Genomic DNA, 20,292 nt, shown 5'->3' with positions numbered 1-20,292 from the left:
GTCTTCTGCTCTTCCAGGCTTTTTCAATAAGACTTTCAATGCTTCATTAGCATTTGCTGCAAACTGTCCCCTGTGCACTGCTTGATCATAGTATGATATCAATGGGCCTAGAAGCTTAGTATTTAGTAATTTGTAAAACTCTCCTGTTAGTTCGTCAGGACCTGGGGCAGAATTCAATTTTAACTTCTTTATACTCTCCTGAAGTTCTTTTCCCAGAATAGGGGCATTTAGGAATTCTATTTCTTGTGTTGTTAGAGAAGGTAATTTAGCCTGCTGCAGGTGTTTATTTATGGCCACCTCATCGCCTTTGCTTGGCACAGCATAAATCCCAGAGAAATGTTGACTGAAAATCTCTGCTATCTTTTCAGTCTTATGGTGTGATTTCCCTTGGCCATCTCTAATCACCGTTATCACCCCTGACCTCCCCATGTCTTAACCATCCCTGCCAACATTGGGCCCACTCTGTTTCCAAATCTCTGAAATTTATATTATATAGGAGCCCCCTGGTGGCTCACTCGTGTAATAGGGAGTTAAGGGCCACTTGTACTGCTTGCAGATTTTCTCTATTGTCTCCTGTTGGTGACCTTATGACTTTCCGTTTCGCAACTAGTAATTTTTTTTCTAGACCCATGATTGCCCCAGAAATTTTTTTATTGCCTGCATGTACATATGCGATCACCTCCCCTTTCAAAACCGGTTTTGCGGTTGCCCAAAACAAAGTGGGGTTGTCCTTAGGTTGTCCATTAAATTGTTCATATTCCTCCCATTTTGCCCTGATATACTTTACAAAGTCTTGGTTTTTATAGAGATAAGTCGGAACCCTCCATCCCCTCTCCTGCTGCTGGAAGTATCTCGGTGCCTCAAAGTCTAGCCAAACCATGGCATGATCTGAAATATCGGCCGCTCCTATGTCCACCGAGAGCACCCCCCGGGAACAGGGAGCGCACCACTAAGATGTAATCTAACCTTGAGTAAGTCCCGTGTGCCCTCAATAAATGGGTGAAGTCTTTCTGCCCCGGGTGTAGAGCTCGCCAAGCATCAACTGAGTCCAAGCTTCGCATAAATGTTGATAGGACTCGGGCCCTGTTACGTCCCTCACCTGTTCGATGCTCCTCCCGGCTAAGTCATTCCGCAGCTCCGTCCAAAAGGGACAAAGTTCAGTCTTAGGAGGGTCTGTTTCAGTTTCCTAAGTCTGGCAGCCGTCATCCGCCTTGGAGCAAGAGCAGCAGCCACCTTGGCTAGCTCAGGAGGGGGCAGCCATCTTGTCTAAACGAGAACAGGAAGGAACTCCATATCTGGTCTTGGGGGCTGCCATGTTGGATTCACCTGAGTTTGGTTTGCTCTGATTGCTTCACTATTTAAAGCATTGCCTCCAGGCCTTCTTTGCTTTGGCCTCAATTGTTCTGAGGAGTTGCTGTCGGAGTGCTGTTCGCCGGCTATCTTCTGTTCCTGATTTCCTGTGTACCGGACTTTGGCTAGTTTCTTGGATTTTGCTTGTTTGCTGCCTGCCTTGACCCTGGCCTGATTTTTGACTATTCATGCCTATTCGGAGTTCTGGTGCTGGACTGTGTCTGTTTCCTGCCATCCTGGTCAGCGGCTGTGCAACCCCGCCGGTTCCAGAAGTCCTGGTGGCCACCTGCAGCTGAGAGCTCAACTCTCTGTGAACGGTGGTCACTTCCCAGGTGAAGCTAGGGGTTGTCTGGCTGCCTGACCGAGTACGGCATCACTCCATCTCAGCCGTGCTCAGTTGGGGCATAGGGGCTCACTACTACCGGGTCATAACAGGCCCTTGGTCCCCCTCTGTGTGCCCTACTTGGTTCTGAGCAATCTTCCATAGGTTGTGCTACCAAATTAAAGTCTCCCATGACCATTAGTTTTAGTGACCTAAATGGTCTGTACCCTTGTACCAAATCATAGTAAAATTTTTTATCATAGTTATTTGGCCCATATAGTGCTAATAGTAATTCTCTCTCCTGCAGCCATAAATGTAATAATACAAATCTGCTCTTTGAGTCAGTCATTAAGAGCTCCGATTTGGCTACCAGTCCTTTTCTTATTAAGACAGCCACCCCTCCTTTGCGTCTCTCTGCCGGGGAAGCGTGGACCTCTCCCACCCAGTTTCTCTTCAGCTTTTGATGCTCTTCATGGGACAAGCGGGTTTCCTGGATGCAGTGCTTCCTTCGTAGCGCTGTCAGCACTTTAGCGCGCTTAACAGGGGAGGTGATACCTCCTACATTCCAGGTATTAAATCTAACCAAGCTAACCGCCATAAGATCTCTGCCTTATTCTAAAACGCAAACATCTATTGCGGTGAGGACCGGGCGCCCAGCCTCGCCCTGATCCCCTTTCTCCACATTTTGAGCCCTGGTCTTGAGTTATCTGGCTGTATCGTATGTTAATAGGAGTAGTTAGAAAGTGAAAGAATCTCTGCTTATTAAATTTAGGTCCCTTCCCTGTTCCTATGTCCAACCCCTCTACCCTCTTCCGTCCCTCCCTTCCCTCCCCTCTAATATAAACCCAAATGCACCCATAACACCCTTCGTATCCCCCCATAAAGTCGAGGAAATCATCGGTCACTGTGATAGTCCCGTCCCCCCCCCCCCCCCCCAACCCTCTCTTATCATACACACATGCTCTGATTCAACATTTTAACAAAATAACCATTAACATTTAAATCCAACATTTGAGAGACCTTTTGTATTATTCCTTCAGCGATTGCAGGCTCATTGTCACTATGCATTCCTTCAACCCTCTCAACCCACCTTTTTGGCGAGGTAGTGGAATATTGGTTACTTCACCAAAGTCCCGTTTCAAAGTCTCATTTTAAACCACCTATGCTTTCATCCTCCTCGTGATACTGTTAGGATTGTCTTTTATTCCTACATTTTGTAATCCACTAGTACCCTTCTCATGCAGCACCTATGCATCAATTACCATTCTGTTCTTTGCTAGACTCCATTTTGATGTTCATTGCTTTCTGAAAGACATCTGCATCCCGGGTCGTTGTGAAAGCATGCCATGTTCCCTTGTAAAAGATCTTGAGAGTTGCTGGGTACAACATGAACTTTTTTTTTTTGGCAAATAACACATTGCATATCGGGTTAAACTCCCGGCGACGCTGCTGCAACGCTAGAGAGTAGTCCTGAAATACCTTTATAGGGTGACCATCATAGCAGAGGCTTTTTTTCTTGTGCCGCGCTCCTCTCAGGATTTCTACCTTGTGTATGAAGTTGTGTACCTTTGCAATAATCACTCTGGGGCGCACTGTGCTTTCCTGTCTGCGGCCCAGCCTGTAAGCTCATTCCAAACAGAGTTTCCCCATGCTGTCTGTTAGTGCCAGGTCCATACTAAGCCAACGTTCCAGCACTGTGGTTACATTTTGATCTGGAATGGATTCTGGAAATTCCACAATTTGAATATTAGATCGTCTAGAGCGATTCTCCAGCTCGTCTATCAGCTGACCTTGTTCTTTTACAAGTTTTTGGAATGCTTGTACCGACGACGCCATTGCTGTTTCCCGCTCTTCCGTCTCTGCCACTCGGCTCTCAAAATCTCTCGTGCGACGCACAGTGTCATCCAATGCTTTTTCTATGATGGACATTTGTTCGGACAACTGGGCAAATTGTGGGTCTGTTGCACCTTTTACCGCGTTCGTTATCTGTTGCAACTGAGACTCACTGAACAACTGCGGCTCTACTCCTGGGCTCCGCGCCATCTTTGTTTCGGGTGGCCCGCTTAGCTTCACTTGGTCTTTTTTCCCTGTCTTGCTCGGCATCCCCGCCTCTGTACAAATAATGAAGGAATCCATATACTGTCTGCTAGTCGTATGTGATGCTCCTCCGCCTACCGCTCACATATCGTCCCGATTGGGTCGGAGAACCGGGAAGGGGCTGGGAGGAAAAAACATGCAGCTGCTTCCCTCTAAGGCATCATGTGACCAGTCATAAAGACATTTTTTTAACTTCACAACACTTGAACAAACGAGTGAAGGTCCGCGATCCACCACAAGAAAATACAATCATTCAGCAACCAACAGAATGCCTACAGATAAGTGCTCCTAGTTTATGTCTTAACAAAAAAAGAAGATATATATATCTTTTTGACATCTAAGGAGGCAGGCAGGTTTGGTGCGATCATGGTGGGTTGCTGCGGGCCAAAACCATTTTTTATGGTATAAGACACTTGAGCAAGTTCTGAGCACTGCATAAATAAAAATATACATATAATTTATTTATTCTGGTGGAAGTTGTTAGTTAGCTAAAATTTAACGCCAAGAAGTGTAGAGTGATGCACTTGGGGTGCGGAAACCCAAAAGAGAGATACCGGATAGGAGGGGAGAGATTAGTAAGCTCGACTCAGGAGAGAGACCTTGGGGTGTTGGAGGATCTGAAGGTGAAGAAACAATGCAACAAGGCGAAGGCCGTGGCCAGAAGGATGCTGTTCTTGGACCCCTTCTCTTCTCTATCTACACCTCTTCCCTAGGCTCACTGATCTCATCTCATGGCTTCCAGTATCATCTTTACGCTGATGACACCCAGCTCTATCGCTCCACACCAGACATCACCGCAGAGACCCAGGCCAAGGTATCGGCCTGCCTATCCGACATTGCTGCCTGGATGTCCAACCGCCACCTGAAGCTGAACACGTCCAAGACCGAGCTCCTCGTCTTTCCACCTAAGCCCACTTCTCCTCTTCCCCCACTCTCTATCTCAGTTGATGGCACCCTCATCCTCCCCGTCTCATCTGCCCGCAACCTCGGGGTCATCTTTGACTCCTCCCTCTCCTCTGCGCATATCCAGCAGACTGCCAAAACCTGTCGCTTCTTCCTTTTCAACATCAACAAAATTCGCCCTTTCCTCTCTGAGCACACCACCCGTACTCTCGTCCACGCTCTCATCACCTCTCGTCTCGACTACTGCAACTTGCTCCTCACTGGCCTCCCACTCAGCCATCTATCCCCCCTTCAATCCATTCAGAACTCTGCCGCACGTCTCATATTCCGCCAGAACCGATATACTCATATCACCCCTCTCCTCAAGTTGCATCACTGGCTTCCGATCAGATACCGCATCCAATTCAAGCTTCTCCACCTTACTTACAAATGCACTCACTCTGCTGCTCCACCCTACCTCTCTACCCTCATCTCCCCCTACGTTCCTGCCCGTAACCTCCGCTCACATGACAAATCCCTCCTCTCAGTACCCTTCTCCACCATTGCCAACTCCAGGCTCCGCTCATTTTGCCTTGCCCCACCCTATGCCTGGAACAGTCTTCCTGAATCCCTACGCCAAGCCCCCTCCCTACCCATCTTCAAATCCTTGCTTAAAGCTCACCTCTTCAATGCTACATTCGGAACCTAACCTTTCAAACATATAAGTTGCCCCAATCTGTCTGACCTATCTGATTAACTGTACATTTGTCTTTTTAGATTGTAAGCTCTTCGAGCAGGGACTGTCCTTCCATGTTAAATTGTACAGCGCTGCGTAACCCTAGTAGCGCTTTAGAAATGTTAAGTAGTAGTAGTAGTAGGCTGCATAGAGAGGGGCATAACCAGCAGAAGAAAGGAGGTGTAGATGCCCTTCTATAAGTCGTTGATGAGGCCCCACTTGGAGTATTGTATCCAGTTTTGGAGGCCGTATCTTACTAAAGATGTAAAAAGACCGGAAGCGGTGCAAAGAAAAGCTACAAAAATGGTATGGGATTTGCGTTGCAAACCGTACGAGGAGAGACTTGCTGACCTGAATATGTATACTTTGGAGGAAAGGAGAAACAAGGGTGGTATGATACAGATGTTCAAATATTTGAAAGGTATTAATTCGCAAATGAACCTTTTCCGGAGACGGGAAGATGGTAGAACTAGAGGTCATGAATTGAGGTTGAAGGGGGGGCAGACTCAGGACTAATGTCAGGAAGTATTTTTTTCATGGAGAGGGTGGTGGATATGTGGAATGCCCTTCCATGGGAGGTGGTGGAGATGAAAACAGTAATGGAATTCAAACATGAGTGGGATAAACACAAAGGAATCCTGTTTAGAAGGAATGGTTCCGTGGAATCTTAGCAGAGATTGGGTGGCGACACCGGTAATTGGAAACAAAACAGGAGCTGGGCAGAATTCTACGGTCTCCGTCCTGATCGTTATTGAATAGATAGGGATGGGCTGGAGTGTAAATTTTAAGGGGCTTCGATGTTAGCTTCAGAACTTAGTACAAGAACAGTACTGGGCAGACTTCTACGGTCTGTGCCCTGAGAAAGGCAAGGAGAAATCAAACTCTGGTATGCATAAAAAGTATCACATACCATGTAGTTTATCTTGTTGGGCAGACTGGATGGACCGTACAGGTCTTTATCTGCCGTCATTTACTATGTTACTATGATCTTGGCCAGTGGGAAGTGCCCCTCACTCTACAACACGGCCACACCCAGAACTATCTGAAAGCAGAGGACGACGGCACCTGGAGGAGCATGCCCCCACTGTAGGGGTAAGTATGGGTGCAGGAACAGCCCCTTAGGCAGGTGGTCACAGCAGCTGAGCCCCACCCTGAAATAGCTGTCACGCTTGCCGGTGAGCCCCACCCAACAGCTATTCTAGCCTAGCGCTCCTGCTGCAAGTCACAGGCATGCGGAGAGATGTGCAGCAGGATCTGGGAGCCCTATGCCACATTCAGGGGCAAATACTGACAGAGCTCAGGATGCTCCATGAGGAGTGGTGGCAGCCACAATGAAGGCAATGGACCAAATCATTTGTAAATAGTTTCAAATTTTATTTTTGTTACAAATACTGTTTGCAGATAAGTATACAAACGTTGGTGCCTCTGTAAAATATATGTTGATTCATTGATATGCAAGGCTGACACCTGCAGTAGTTTAAACATCACTAGGCAAGCCCTGGGAAAGGGAGACTGTAGAATGGGGGGGGGGGGGGGGGGCTTTCAGATGGGGACAGAAGTGTGCAAAGGGCCCTCAGTGTCCACAATCAGAGCAGCTCCTCCCTAATGTAAAGTGCTCAACCACAGGGCTGTCCAATGGAGAGGGATCTAATGTGCCCTGCATCACAAGAAGCCCCAGTGGTACTCAAATCTGCCACCCCCAGGACTCCAGGCCACACCCGAAACCATTATGCCATGCCTCCAACTAGCTTAAAAAAAAAAAAAAAAAAAAAAAAAGGTGACAGGGAATGTATAATGGGCTGCCACAGCCAGCAATAGCCTTTGAACCTAGGATGCCCACTCCAACACCTGACAAAGGTGCAAGGAAGCTGATACCAGGTTCCACCGGGGGGGGGGGGGGGGGGAGCACACATGGCTGCAGTCTCCCGTTCCAGTCCAGTCTTCAAGTTCATGACTGCAGGGCATCTGTGAGTGGGGCCTTTTGTGAAATGAGACAGTAGGCTAGATATTCCCCTGCCAGGTCCTGGGGGCTCCCCGGCCCTCAGGTGGTAAGGAGATGCCCAAGAAAATCTGTTTGAGAGAGATGTGCAGGCAATGTGTGCCTGTATATCTCTGTGACAGATTCCTTGTGCATCCCCTCACCACCTGAGAGGCTGGGGTGTCCCCAGGACCTGGCAGGGGAATATCTGGTCTAATGCCTCATCTAACAAAAGGCCCCATTCACAGATGCCCCTACAGCTAGCGTCTCTCTGGGGAGTTGGGGGGGGGGGGGGGGGAAGGGTGGCTAGCTGAACTGACCAATACCATTCTTCCCTTATGAAGCTACAGTAACCTGGACATGAGAAGACAAAGCAATTCAGAAAAATAGCATTGTGGGTCACAGTATAGGGCTGAATGCCCACCTACATCATCCTTGCACTCTGTAGCCATGTCACGAACTCAGGGAAAGTGAGTCCTTGGGCCATAGCTGGGAATTGACTACTGGCAGGCGAGTCACTCGGACTAGGCACAGCACTAGGCAGGACAAGGCAGACAAGTCAAGAACTGGATCCAGGCAAGACCAAGCAGGGCAGGAGCAGTAGACAAGACAGTACTGAAGCTAGAGACACACAGGGCTGCAGAAGCAAGGCTGGAACTTGAAGACACTGCAGGCAAGACGGGAACCTAGAGACAAGGCAAGAACTTGGAGACACACGAGGTATGGCTAGACAAGGAACAGCTCCTGGAGACCTGTTATGAAAGCAGCAGTGAAGAGTTCAGGTGAGGTCATCAACATGCATCCCACCCAGTTCCAACTGCAGATCTTTACAAGAAGACCCCCTGCACGCGTTCCTAGGGGGTACCAATGCTGGAAGCAGCAGAGGACATATCGGCCTACCAGCCTGAAGGAACAATCTGACTCATGGGAGCTGCAGCACTGGCGGTCCACTGCGCTGGAGAACCAGTCTGGCGCCCAGAAGTCACGGAGGCTGACTGTGCTGCAGGACCCAGTGGGGAAACAGGTGCGTCAGGCCGGGAGGTATGGCAGAACAGTAACAAGCCATCTGTCCCCTGGGGGTTCACAATCCGTGCATAATGCTATAACAAATGCTGCCAACAGACATCGGGTCTGTGGGACAGTTGTGGTTAATGGGGCTGGATGGTACGTCACAAGCATTTGTGGCAAACTAGCATGCTGGACCCCCAGTCCAGCTCCATGCTGGACTTTGGAACCAAGTTCCTATCACAGGAGTCCCTTGAAGATGATAGACATTTACATTGCCAGGAAGGGGGCAGCAGCTACTGATGCTGACCATGTTCGAACCACTCTAAGCATTTCCATGTCTGTATTTAAGAGCTTGCAGCAGAAGCCAAGCCCCATATACTCCCTTCACCCTGTAAAACCTTAAGAAGTGGACCCGGAACCACAGAAAGGAACCCAGAACTAGACCAAAAGCCAAAGCTGACATCTGACCTCTGGGGACCATATTGGACAACCCACACACATTTGGCAGACTGCATACAGCTGATCAGTAAAGGTATGTTGTCTTGCACTAGCCACCAGTCTGGTACCAACCAGCTGGTATGCCTAGGCAGTACCCAGACTAGAATTTACTCTGTTCAGTATGCTGCCTTGCCCACAACCAGCATAGCTGAGGGCTTAGGAAGATGCGCAAACAGCTGCTCCTTATCTACATTTTTAAACCAACATCAGAAAATTTGAGGTGAGGGAAAGGGAGGGAACCACCACAAAAAAATATATACAAATATGGGGGATATATACATGGAGGAGGGAAATGAACTATTGTACACATATCTATGGTCTCACAATAGCAACCAGTTGGGTACAAACCAGCAGGTGTGCTTTGCCATTGCACAGACTAGAGTTTACTCTATGTTCAGCAGGCCAGAGGGCAGGGGAATAGTCTAGGCACAGTGGGAATATACTATTCCCGCCCCCCCCCCCCCCCCAGGCAGTGAGGCCCCTCAGAGGCGACTGCCACCACAGTCAGCAAACAAGCTGGTCTTGTGTAGCCCCAGTCCCAGCAGCAACTTTAGGGAATCCCAACAGCTAGGACAAGGGCCGAAGAGTCTATTGAACACGAGGACCAGGGCAGGGATTAAGCTACAAGATGCTGGGCATTGTCTACCTCAACCCTGGCAATGTTTGGCCATATGCCATAAGCCAAATGCGGTCTACCACACAAATGGAGATGTAGAAGACTGGAAAAAAAAAAAAAAAAAAAAAAAAAAAGGAGACAGCTGAAGAGGGATGTGAAGTGCATATCTGGAGAAAAGCCACAGGATGTGGACCCTGTGAGCATTACCCCTGAGAACCACATTGTGCATAGACTCATTCCCAGGGACTCCATCCCCCCCACCCCAGCTTCTCAGGGTGGCTGGAGACAGTGGCAAATGGGGGCTCCAGCTGGCTCATGGCTTCCAGGGTTCAGCTGCCTGATGCTGGGGAGACAGAATGGACAGTAAAAGAGTTAGTTTCCCAGGCTAAGCCACTTCCCCCTTAGCAATGTAAAGGCAATGTTGAGGTTCAAAAATGGCATCTAAATTGCCCGATGTAGACGTCATTCTCCCCAAAATCTTTTCATGTGTAATAATTAAAAAAAAAGTTTATCCCCAAAACGTCGCAGCTGAAATATCTAAATTGCCCACTAAAAACATGCATCTCTGGATTTTCAAACATCCACATCCCATTTGCAATGGCATCCAAAGAGAATCCCCCTTGCAGGAAGTGCAACTTCAGCAATGCTGAGATTAAGCTCCTAGTGTAGGAAATCACAGCACGCCAACCTAATCTATTTGCTCCAAAGGGGCAAACACTCTGTGCTTATACCAAGCAAGGAGAATGGGTAGCAATATGGTACAAGCTAAATGTGATCCTACCATGCAAATCAAGATGCAGAGGACTGCAAAAGGAAATGGAGAAAGTTGAAGAGGTTTGTAAAGCATAAGGCTGGAAACAACCCGCTGGATGCAGACACTGAACCTCACCTCTATGGAGCGCATGGTGTACAGGCTCGGGAAGGAGCATCCATGGCCTGGGAAGTCAAGTAAGGTTTGGAGAATAAAGAGATACTGGCTGCCCTCTCTCCATCAAGCATGGACAGTGTGGGGGGGCCTGATAGGACTTCCATCTGTACTAGAGGTTCTCAGGTGGGGGAGAGGGCTGAAAGGCTGGTCATCAGGGCCCATGTCATAACAATTCAGTATAGTGGTTAGTGCCAAGGTCTGGGATCACTCAGATCACTGGTTCAAGGCCCACTATGTCTGTAGTTTTTAGGTGCTTTCTTCCCTCACCCTCTTCCTGCCTAGGACTGTCACCAACTAGTGGCTATTCCTGTTTTCAATGCATCTGCGGCTCTCCCACTGTGCCCTCAAAACAACTCCCAGTATCCTTCCTCCTTTACCCAACTGGCTGTGTGGCTTCTGGCATTCTGGCTTCTGAGGTACATAACGCATCATACCCCTTGGCTTCTGCATTGTGGAATGTGGAGGCATATAGGTTGTGGTAGTATGACAATGGCAGTGCTAATCACCTGTGGTATATGAGTGCACATGAAGGGATATGTTCAGACAGCTGCAAAAGACTGACAGGTTAGTTAGTGCAACACACATTTCTTCCACTTTTTCTATCCAGGCAAGGACTCAGTCCGAGAGAGAGGCCGGAATCAGCAGACAGTGCAGGAGGAGGGGGAGTCAGTGGAAGCAGAAAAGCACGCTGAGGACACCAGCCAGGAGCCACCTGGAGGGGAGGAAGAGCAGAACAATTACTGGTGGAACCCACACCCCCAGTCAGATTTGCCTGATGCCCGTGTAGAGGCCAAGGAGCAAGATGAGGATCCACAGCTAGCCTGTAGGGGACCCTCCTACCACAGACAGCAGGTTGTGCAGCCAGTCAACAAACTCCTGGCCCAAAATGTGCAGCTGACCGACTACTGGTACCAGAAGCTACAGCTGCTGCATCAGGATGTGCAAGTTCAGCAGCAGAAGTTCCAAATCCAAGAGAGCGGCCTTAAAGTCCTGTGTACCATGCAGCAGGAGAGCCAGGATGCTGGGCACAGTATCTGGCTGCAGCTTCTGGGGATCTCCACAATTACACCAAGGCCTTGACCAGCATATTTGCCTACCCAGCAAGCACCTGACCCTCCCACTTGACCAACCAAGGCCACCATTCCAGCAGCACCACCCTCTATACCAGCAAGTGTTCCATAAAAAAGTGCCAAAAACAAAAATGCACTCTGCCTGCCAGCAACAGCTGGGGATGGGAGAGCCAAGTGGTAATCACAGAAGTCTCAGTAATTCTGGAGGAGTGTAAAGATTAACAGCTGAGGCCAATTAACTTGGATGCCTCTTGCAGTATTTGTATGGGCAGTATCCTGTGGTACTTCCTATTTATTTGATCCCCCAAATCCACAAATCCCCAGTGAGACCTATAAATAGTGTACCTCACTGCCTACTTATGGCAGAAATAGTTTAAATTTGAAGTGGAAGGCCATTGAGAGCTAGTATAAGCTAATCAGTAACGAATAGGTAGAATCAAATATGCTGGCACGGCAAAGGAAATGAGTTGAAATGTTTCACAATGTTTGCAGACACTTCATATGAAAGGCAGAAACCCCAGCACAGACCATGCTAACATTTCACAGTTTTTAAGGGGAAGAGTTTCTTGGGTTTTCACAGGGGTGGTGAATTTCACAGAAATCTCAGAGGGGTTTTCTTTAAGAAGTTCAAGCAAATGCCTGTTGCTCATGTTGTTGACTACTGTTGAGGGCATATTGAGTTCAGCCATGGAGCTCATGAACTCCTCCCAACCTCTGGATTTCCTTTGTTGGTGTCTGCGTAGCCCCATGAACTAGGTCGAGCAGCTTAGAACTGCTGACGGGGTACCCCTTGTATACAAAAGTCCCTTAATCGAGCAACACTTTGGCTTTTTGCCCATAACGCGCACCAATTCTTTTTAACACTTCCTGAAGAACAGGGTCAGGAGGTCCATTGTTATCTAGTGACACCTCCATCTGTTTAGGACTTTGTTCGGGGAGATACAGGTTTATTTTTTCTCCTTCCCTTTCACCCTGTGTGGCAAACGACAGCTAACACGGTGTTTGGCCTTTTCATAGTCAGTCCGGAAGTTTGAAGAATACCGCTCATTTCTTCATCGAGCCTTTGAACAGCATCTGTTTTAACATGGACCTCTTAAATGATCAAGCTGCTAGCTAGGGACCAAGTACATCTTTTCAGCGTACTGAATTACCGATAAGGCTCGTGATCAGCGGCAAGGCAAAGTTTAGCAAGGGTCCAATAAAATCCCCAGACTGCAAGGTAGCAAGAACATCGAAAAGAATTATGTGGAGGGGAGTAGAAGAAGGGGGGAGAGGGCTACCCAACTTAATATGGTACTATCAAGCAGCCCAATTAAAACAAGTGGCGGAGTGGAGCAAAGGAGATAGATCACCAGTGGTGACCTTAGAGCAAAATCTGGTTCCAAGGGGTAATTTGGAGAAAGGAGTATGGGGGTCTGGACAGATGTATAGCCTACCTCAGGGGAATATTAGTCCCTTTATAGCTCATTTGCAACATACCTGGGATGTATTAAAAAGTAAATTCCGGAAGGGGGTGAAAACCTCTACTTTGGCTATATTACCCATGAAGATGAGTTTCCCGCAGGACAAGGGGGGGGGGGGGGGGTATTTCGTGAGTGGAATCAAAAGGGCCTGAGGAGATTTAGGGATCTTATGTCGGATGGGGCAATAAGAGACTTTACGACTCTAAAGAGGAAGTTTGATTTACCAGAATCTGATTATTTTGCATACATACAGGTTAGACATTTCATGATGGGACAGGGGTGGTTACAATCGGACCCGAGGGAAAAGGAGCTATTGGAAAATATTTGGGTAACTCTGGAAGGTGGGAGGAAAGGAATTTCAAGGCTATATAAATACATTAGGGGAGATAAGATGCTCAAAATGCCCTACATGACAGCATGGGAATGTGATTTAAATATGGAAATGAGTGTGAAGGAGTGGGAGCGGGTGTGTTTAGAGGTGAAAAAGGCATCGGTGTGTGTACTAATTAAGGAAAATGCATACAAAGTTTTAAGTAGATGGTATTACACACTGGACAGGCTAAAGCGAATGTATCCTATGGTATCTAATTGATGCTGGCGGTGTGAAGCAGAAATAGGCACTTTTTTGCATGTCTGGTGGTCGTGTCCCCTTATACAGTCTTTTTGGGTGGAAGTTGCTATGCATTTGACACGACTATTGGACATGCAGTTCCCAGCAGAACCAAAGTGGTGTTTGTTGGGATGGGGAAATAAAAGGGGCCAGAAGTGGCAGAAGCAGCTAAAAAGATTGGGGTTGGCAGCCGCCAAGCTGGAAATCGCAGCCCATTGGAAACAAAGACTGGGCCCTACAATCGCAGACCGGACAATGAGAATCAAGAGCATTGTGGGCCTAGAACAATTGACTGACAAAAGACAAGGCAGATATAAGCCTGATGCGAAAAAATGGTCTCAAATAGAACGATTATGGAGTAGTGATGTATCTGTACAGGTGATTTAGCTAAGATGGAGTAAGTTCTGAGCAGGGAAGGGGGGGGGGGGGGAGAAAATCATCAAAAATGATTGTGATTTACAGTTGATGTTGGACTTTAATTGTTTGGAACATCAGAGCAGGCTGTTGGCTGCACTGGCAAGCATTGTATTTTTCTATTATGTTGTGTTCAATAAACATTTTCAAATTAAAAAAAAAAAAATCCCCCAGACTGCGTCACCAGCTTCTTCCTTTTTTAAAGGGGTATCCTTTTGTCCCAGACACTCTTTATTGCACGCCTTTGTCTTTTCAGGATGCTAATCTGGTGCAGTGATAACGGTATGTTACCTTTCAGAGTGTTTAGGGCTATCTCTGCTATAGCAGCTATTAAGTCATCCAAAGCAATACCGAAGACGGCCTCTCTCTGATGGAGCAAAGCCTGAACTAAAGTTTTAAAAGCTCCAGGTTCCTCTTCAGACAGCTAGATATGATGCTGCCTGTGAAAGTGCAATTACACGGTGTAGAAAAAGCAGTGGCTTGTCAATTCTTTATACGTGCCCGCTGTTTTCTCAGCGTATATGACTGTCAGTGTTGGGGGGGGGGGGGGGGGAAGATATCCATCCCCAATCTGTAATCCTTGGGCATCAACACGTTCAAATTCACGACGAGATAGCCATATGGTTTTCTGGTTTCTCTTTCTTGAGGCCTTCAAAGACGCAAATGCATCTTGCCCGGATACATTTGTCTGGCGAGAAAAGTGTGGGAAGCTTTAGGGGGTTCGGGCCCCGAAGGGACCTGTAAGGTTTACCTTCCCCCCATAATTATTCTCCTCTATAATTATTCTGTTTGCTGCTTCAGCCATGGCTTGCAGGGTGCAATTGTGAAATAACCTAAAATATCTACAGGCTCCACACGTTTACACATCAAAGTGTGACAACTTGGGCAGTCATGGGAGGAGAAATTGGGAAGTGGGACTTTTTGCAACAGGGTGCAGATGGTATTGGGAGGAGTTTGGAGACTGTTATAGAAGTCTGCTTAAGACAGGAAAGGGAAAACAGGATGCGAAAGGGAACTGTGCATTTTGTGTATTTCTGCTGATATGGCTTATGTAAGAGGTCGTGAACTAAGAAGTGACATTATACCAGCAGTTTACTATTATATGTTTTCAAGGAATGACAAAAAGGAGTATATTTAGGTGAAGTTCTTTTTATGAGACTATTATTCTGCTTAGACCTATACTTTACAATATTGATTCCGTATGAAAAAGAATATAATCTTTATAGAAGCTGGAAAGATCTTTGTCAGACAGTTTGTTAGTCATAGAGGTCAGATAGGGGGTGAAGATAGCATGACTGACTCAGGAGGTGTAACTGCTATTCTAGGAATTTGGGTACGAACTGATAATAGGATAGAAGTCAAATGCGTTGGATTAGGAAAGTGCATGCTTGGTTGGTGGGAGGTGCTAAAATAATAATTAGATTCCAGATTATTGTTGAACAGGTATTAAGACCATGTATAAAAATTAGGGAAATTTATGTAGGATCGGCATCCTGATTTTCATGGCTGGAAGCTGCCATGAAATTAGGAAAGTATCTAATATTTCTTTTTTCTGTATTTCAGACTTGCTTAAGCCTACTAATTACTTGTTTCCAGAATCAACTTTTCTTTTTATTTCACTTCTAAGTATTTGTTTTTATTAGTGTAAGAAACAAAAATCCAAGAGCGTGGGTGTCCTGGTAGTAATCAGTTGGGGGTTTAGCTAAGGTGGGGAATCTCTCGGATTCTTAAAACACCATATATTTTTTATTTAAGGTGATGGTGCAGCTTGTTCTGCCTTGACAAAAGTGTAATGGATAATATAAACGGTACTTACATTTTCTGTGGTGTATACATTTGGTAAAGGCTTTTTCAATCTCATCATTTTTACAACCAGTTTCCATAAAATCATTGACTAGATTTACTTTTTGGGGCGGAAACAACAGGTCATCATTAAACGTCACCGGCAGCAAATCCATAAAATGTATAAACGTGTAACGGTTTGACTGTTTTTCATACATAGGTTGCCAACAGTTTTAACACCTTATGACTTAATCAGGTTTCATGCTAAACGTAAGACTGGCGTGTTGCAAAAGTTTCTTTGCTAAAAAAATTGTTAGTACTATTGGAGGGCTCTCCTATGATGCACGAGAAGGGATTGCACAAGTGCACATCAAACTTCTCAATAGCTATAGCGAGAATGTAAACTCCCGACCGCCTCTGCATTGTAGTAAATTCTGCTTAGGATTTTTTTGTACATGACTTCATAGGACGGTGCACATTTCAACACTAGTGCTACAGGGTGGGTGGGGAGGCATATAAGGAATAGTCTCACATGTATGCTGCATCTCTCTATGTACAAGGGCCTGACTACAGCTAATTGGGCTGATGGTTTTGCTAAACAAGAGGCAGAGCTTGGATTCCCTGTAAGTTTGCTGATGGCTAGGGAAAAAAAAAAAAGGAGAGAGAGTATTGTGCTGGAGGATGCAGACCTAGGCACAGCTAACGGGCTTCTGCCTGTAAAAAGAGGCTACAGACAGAGAACAAGTTGGGGGCCAGTGGGGGGATAAAGAAAGTGAGTGGTTTGCTTATCAGTAAACATGTATGCTTCTCAGATGAACACTGCATGCAGGCTGAGCTCATACAGATGTCTCAAACAGGAAAGGGGTGTAGCGGAAGGCTCCTGCTTAAGTATACACTTCTTGGAAGGGGCAGAGCCGGGATTCTCTATTAAAGGGGAAGGGGAGGGGGTAGTGAGTGGAGGCTACAGACCCCGTATTGATCTCGCATGGAGAATAGTGTATTTCCTCAAAAAAAAGCAACAGCTCTGAGCTGGGATTCTGTGTATTTAGCTTGCTTTTGCTGAAAAGCTGTGAGAAACCAGGGAGACTGAGCTCACAATTGAGTCTTTTTATTTTTTTGCATCTGGGGAAAAAGCAAACAGATCAGAGCTGGGATTCCGTTGCCTTTAGCTGAGAAGCTGTGAGAAACCAGGGCACGATCTCATACAGCTGTGTGTGTGTGTGTGGGGGGGGGGGGGGGGGTGAACAAAAAAAGTTTATCTGTAATTTGTTTCTCTAGCTCTGAGGAAACATTAGTCTGCCTTAGGGCTACTGCTTCTTGGAAGGGGCAGAGCCGAGATTCCCCTGTAAGTTTTGTTGCTCGCTAGGGGAAAGGGGAGGGAGTTGCGGGTGGCAGCAACAGACCCTATTGATCTCACAAAGACAGTGTGAAAAAGCAAACAGCAGGCTACAGACCCTGATCTCACACAGACAGAATAGCTTGCTTGCTGGACAAAAAAAAGCAAACAGCTCTGCCATTCTTAAAAAGCAGACGATTCAGCTTAAATAGGCGTCCATTTTTGAAAGAAAAAGAAAAAAAAGAAAAACAAATGCCATTTTTGAAAGAAAAAAAGAACAAATTCCTATTTTTCTTTCCTCTGAGAAAAAAAAAGGTTAAAGTGCACATGCACAACTAAATTCTGCAGAGGCTGTAGGGGGCAGTGTCAGGTTTATTTTTTTATGTCCCTTCCCATCACATGACCCCCATCTAAGGTGGCGGCTAGTAGTGGAAACAGGAAGTGACATGATGCATGCAGTAGTGGCCACCATCTTGAAAACGTAGCATGGCTGTAATACCACTCTCTGGGATATCAAAGGGGTGGGGCTATGCAAATAAGGTAGGGTAAGGGGCATGGCCATGAAAAGGGGTGGGGTTTAGGAGTCAAGGCATCATATCTGGTGATATTATCCAAGGGGTGGTGTGAACGTGGTTAGGGCTATGACGACATCAAAGGGGGCGGTGAGGTACACTATTTATAGGTCTCACTGGGGATTTGGGGGATAAAATAAATAGGAGGTACCACAGGATACTGCCCATACAAATACTTAAATTCCCACAAAGTAATCACCCCTTTTTTATTAGCCTCCATTAATATCCCACAAACCTACTGTTTATATCTAATAATTCATAAAAATGAAGATCTGACAACTGCCTGTTGGCCTCCTCAGAAAACCTAACCTTGTCTAGGACCACAACCCCCCCCCCCCCCCCCCATTACCAGTATCTGCTCCAGAAATAACTACAGAGGCGTCTCATTATAAATCCCTTAAAGCTACTCACTGTAATCAAGAAATTAAATGGATAAATAAGATGTTCTTACATTTTGATAAGTTCTCTTAAAACTAGCTGTTGAAAAGTATCAAATCACTAGGTCTACAGGATCCGGCGACATATCAACTGCCCTCAGCATGGATAACGACATAAAACCCGCTGACCCCCCATCAGATTCAACTGTTGCTTCTTCATTTCCAAAATGTAAACATAACTTCAATGTCCAAAAAAATGTATAAAAATACTGTTGAATAGAAAATGCATCAATGTGTAGGTACAAAGGAAAGTCCTAAACTCAAAACTTGATATATACTGATGTTCCCATAAGACTTTAGAGGATACATTTTAAACTATTCTCTGATTTCTCGATGCTGTCTACATGTCCTGATCAGTCTGGATAGTGGGGGCTCCTGCACTGTCTGCTTTGATCCTGGTCCCACTTGTAAAAAAACAAAAAAATAGATGATTAAGCACCACCAGAGGATTCTCCAAAAGTAACCACTCCCTTGTCCCCAGTAGATTTATCTTCTGCTCCCTAAGAATCATTTGTTGATAAATCTAACCTTCTTATACTTGTGGCTACGCCTTGACTTGCAGTTGTTGTCCATCCATGGATAAATGAATCCTTTAGTGTAATTTAACTCTCTCTATATATAAAAGGCACCACCAACGTTCTAAATGAAGCCTCCAGCCTGAAGTATGAAGGGGGAGAGATATCCGGTTTCCCCATGAGTGTCTGCCCCACCCTCGCTCTCTCTGTAACACAGTGAAGGAAAACACAGCAAAGCACGGAATCAAATCGCTCTCTCTGTAAGTGAAGGACTCAGAGGGGGGAGGGGAGAGAGGGCAGGGACACACACACTCCCACATGCACACAGAAGAAAACCTTGCTAGCCCCCGTTTCATTTGCATCAGAAACGGGGCTTTTTTACTTGTCTTGTTTATATTTTGCCACTTTTTTTGTGCACAAATCTCCTGGTTTATACTTCTCCATTAAAATGATATGTTGATACTGTTGATTATACATGGTAGCTGACAAAGACTGCCTCCTATATGGTACCTTGAAGTAAACTGAAGTGTGGATTAAATGATAATTCGGACCTAGGAGAAGGCAAGCGAGTCAAGAGCAGAACTGCTCTTGTGAAACAAGTCATCATTGAGGTCTTGAATTTATTTTCAGATAAAATGTTATCTTGTTTAGGCGCTGGGTTCATAAATATAGGCAGTACCAGTGTGGCAAGAGTTAATTCATAAATATTGGACTGTTCTTTAAGTTCACCAATGTTTTCATGATCATCCTATAATAGCTTATAGACAACGTAAAATAATTTGAGGAATTGTCATACAAACATTTGGATTATGAAGAAACCCCGTCATTAACTGATCATGTGTCTTGTACCCACTGCCAATGGTGTACTTCTGCAATTACGGGAATATTCTGTACTGTTCCTGGTACTAATAGAACCATATATTATAAGGAGGTTGGAGGGTCTAAGCAGGTCAGGAGGAGGTATGGGGCCAGACTACATTCCCCACAAGGCCCTGAGAGAAGGGATCGGGTAGGTCCCAAAACCCGGTATGGCCCCCACGTGGAAGGGAGGGGGAAAAGGACTGGAAAGAGCAGCTGCTATGGCAGACGAGGGCCAGAAGGGGGAGCAGGGATGACAAAGCTCAATTCCCTTGGGTTAGAAATCAGTACAAGATTCCTTCCACCAGGGAGGGGGAGGAGGTCTCCAACCAACAGCCTAGCAGAGAAGCAGAGTTAATGGAGTGCTTGGAGGAAGGAGAATCTGGAGGGAGCAGCACACCAGATTTGGAGGAGCCAGTTGACATGGACTGTAATTGTACTTTGGGGCAGAGTTGCAGGGACTGAAGGCAGTGAGTGGTCACAGGAGTCAATTAGCTGTGTTGTGGGCGGTGTACTGCCATTCTGCAACCACCCAAACGGAAAGACTTTTAAAACTGAAACCCAGGCTGTTGAACTGGGGGAGAACTTGGACTTAAAGAAGTTTTTTCTTGTTGCTTTGTTTTGGAAACTGAATGGGACTTTAACCCCCTTGAACTGAGATTTTGTGGAGGAGAGGAAATAAACTGTTTGGAACTAAAAGCTGTGTTGTCTGGAAGGACTTTGTTTGTGGACTGCTGAAGGGAGCCTACCACCCCTGAAGGTTTGCTACCGGGATTACAGATATTACAATATGCTCAATCTGACACAACTTGTGATAGTA

General features: G+C 46.2%; 1 protein-coding gene across 4 annotated transcripts in view; it reads right to left on the bottom strand.

Annotated features, from left to right (window-relative positions):
- The window catches only part of CEP19 (centrosomal protein 19), a 118,804-nt gene that overhangs the window by 41,230 nt on the left and 57,282 nt on the right, over positions 1-20,292 (bottom strand). The window contains exon 2 of one of the 4 annotated variants that reach the window (XM_030216216.1): positions 9,767-9,830. The exons of the other annotated variants lie outside the window; for them this stretch is intronic. The gene's annotated coding sequence lies outside the window, so the exon portion shown is untranslated. The remainder of the gene's footprint in view (positions 1-9,766; positions 9,831-20,292) is intronic. 4 annotated transcript variants of the gene reach the window in all.

Source organism: Microcaecilia unicolor, chromosome 10, assembly GCF_901765095.1.
Source record: "Microcaecilia unicolor chromosome 10, aMicUni1.1, whole genome shotgun sequence".
Classification (NCBI taxonomy): Eukaryota; Metazoa; Chordata; class Amphibia; order Gymnophiona; family Siphonopidae; genus Microcaecilia; species Microcaecilia unicolor.
This window is presented reverse-complemented; position numbering and strand designations above follow the sequence as displayed.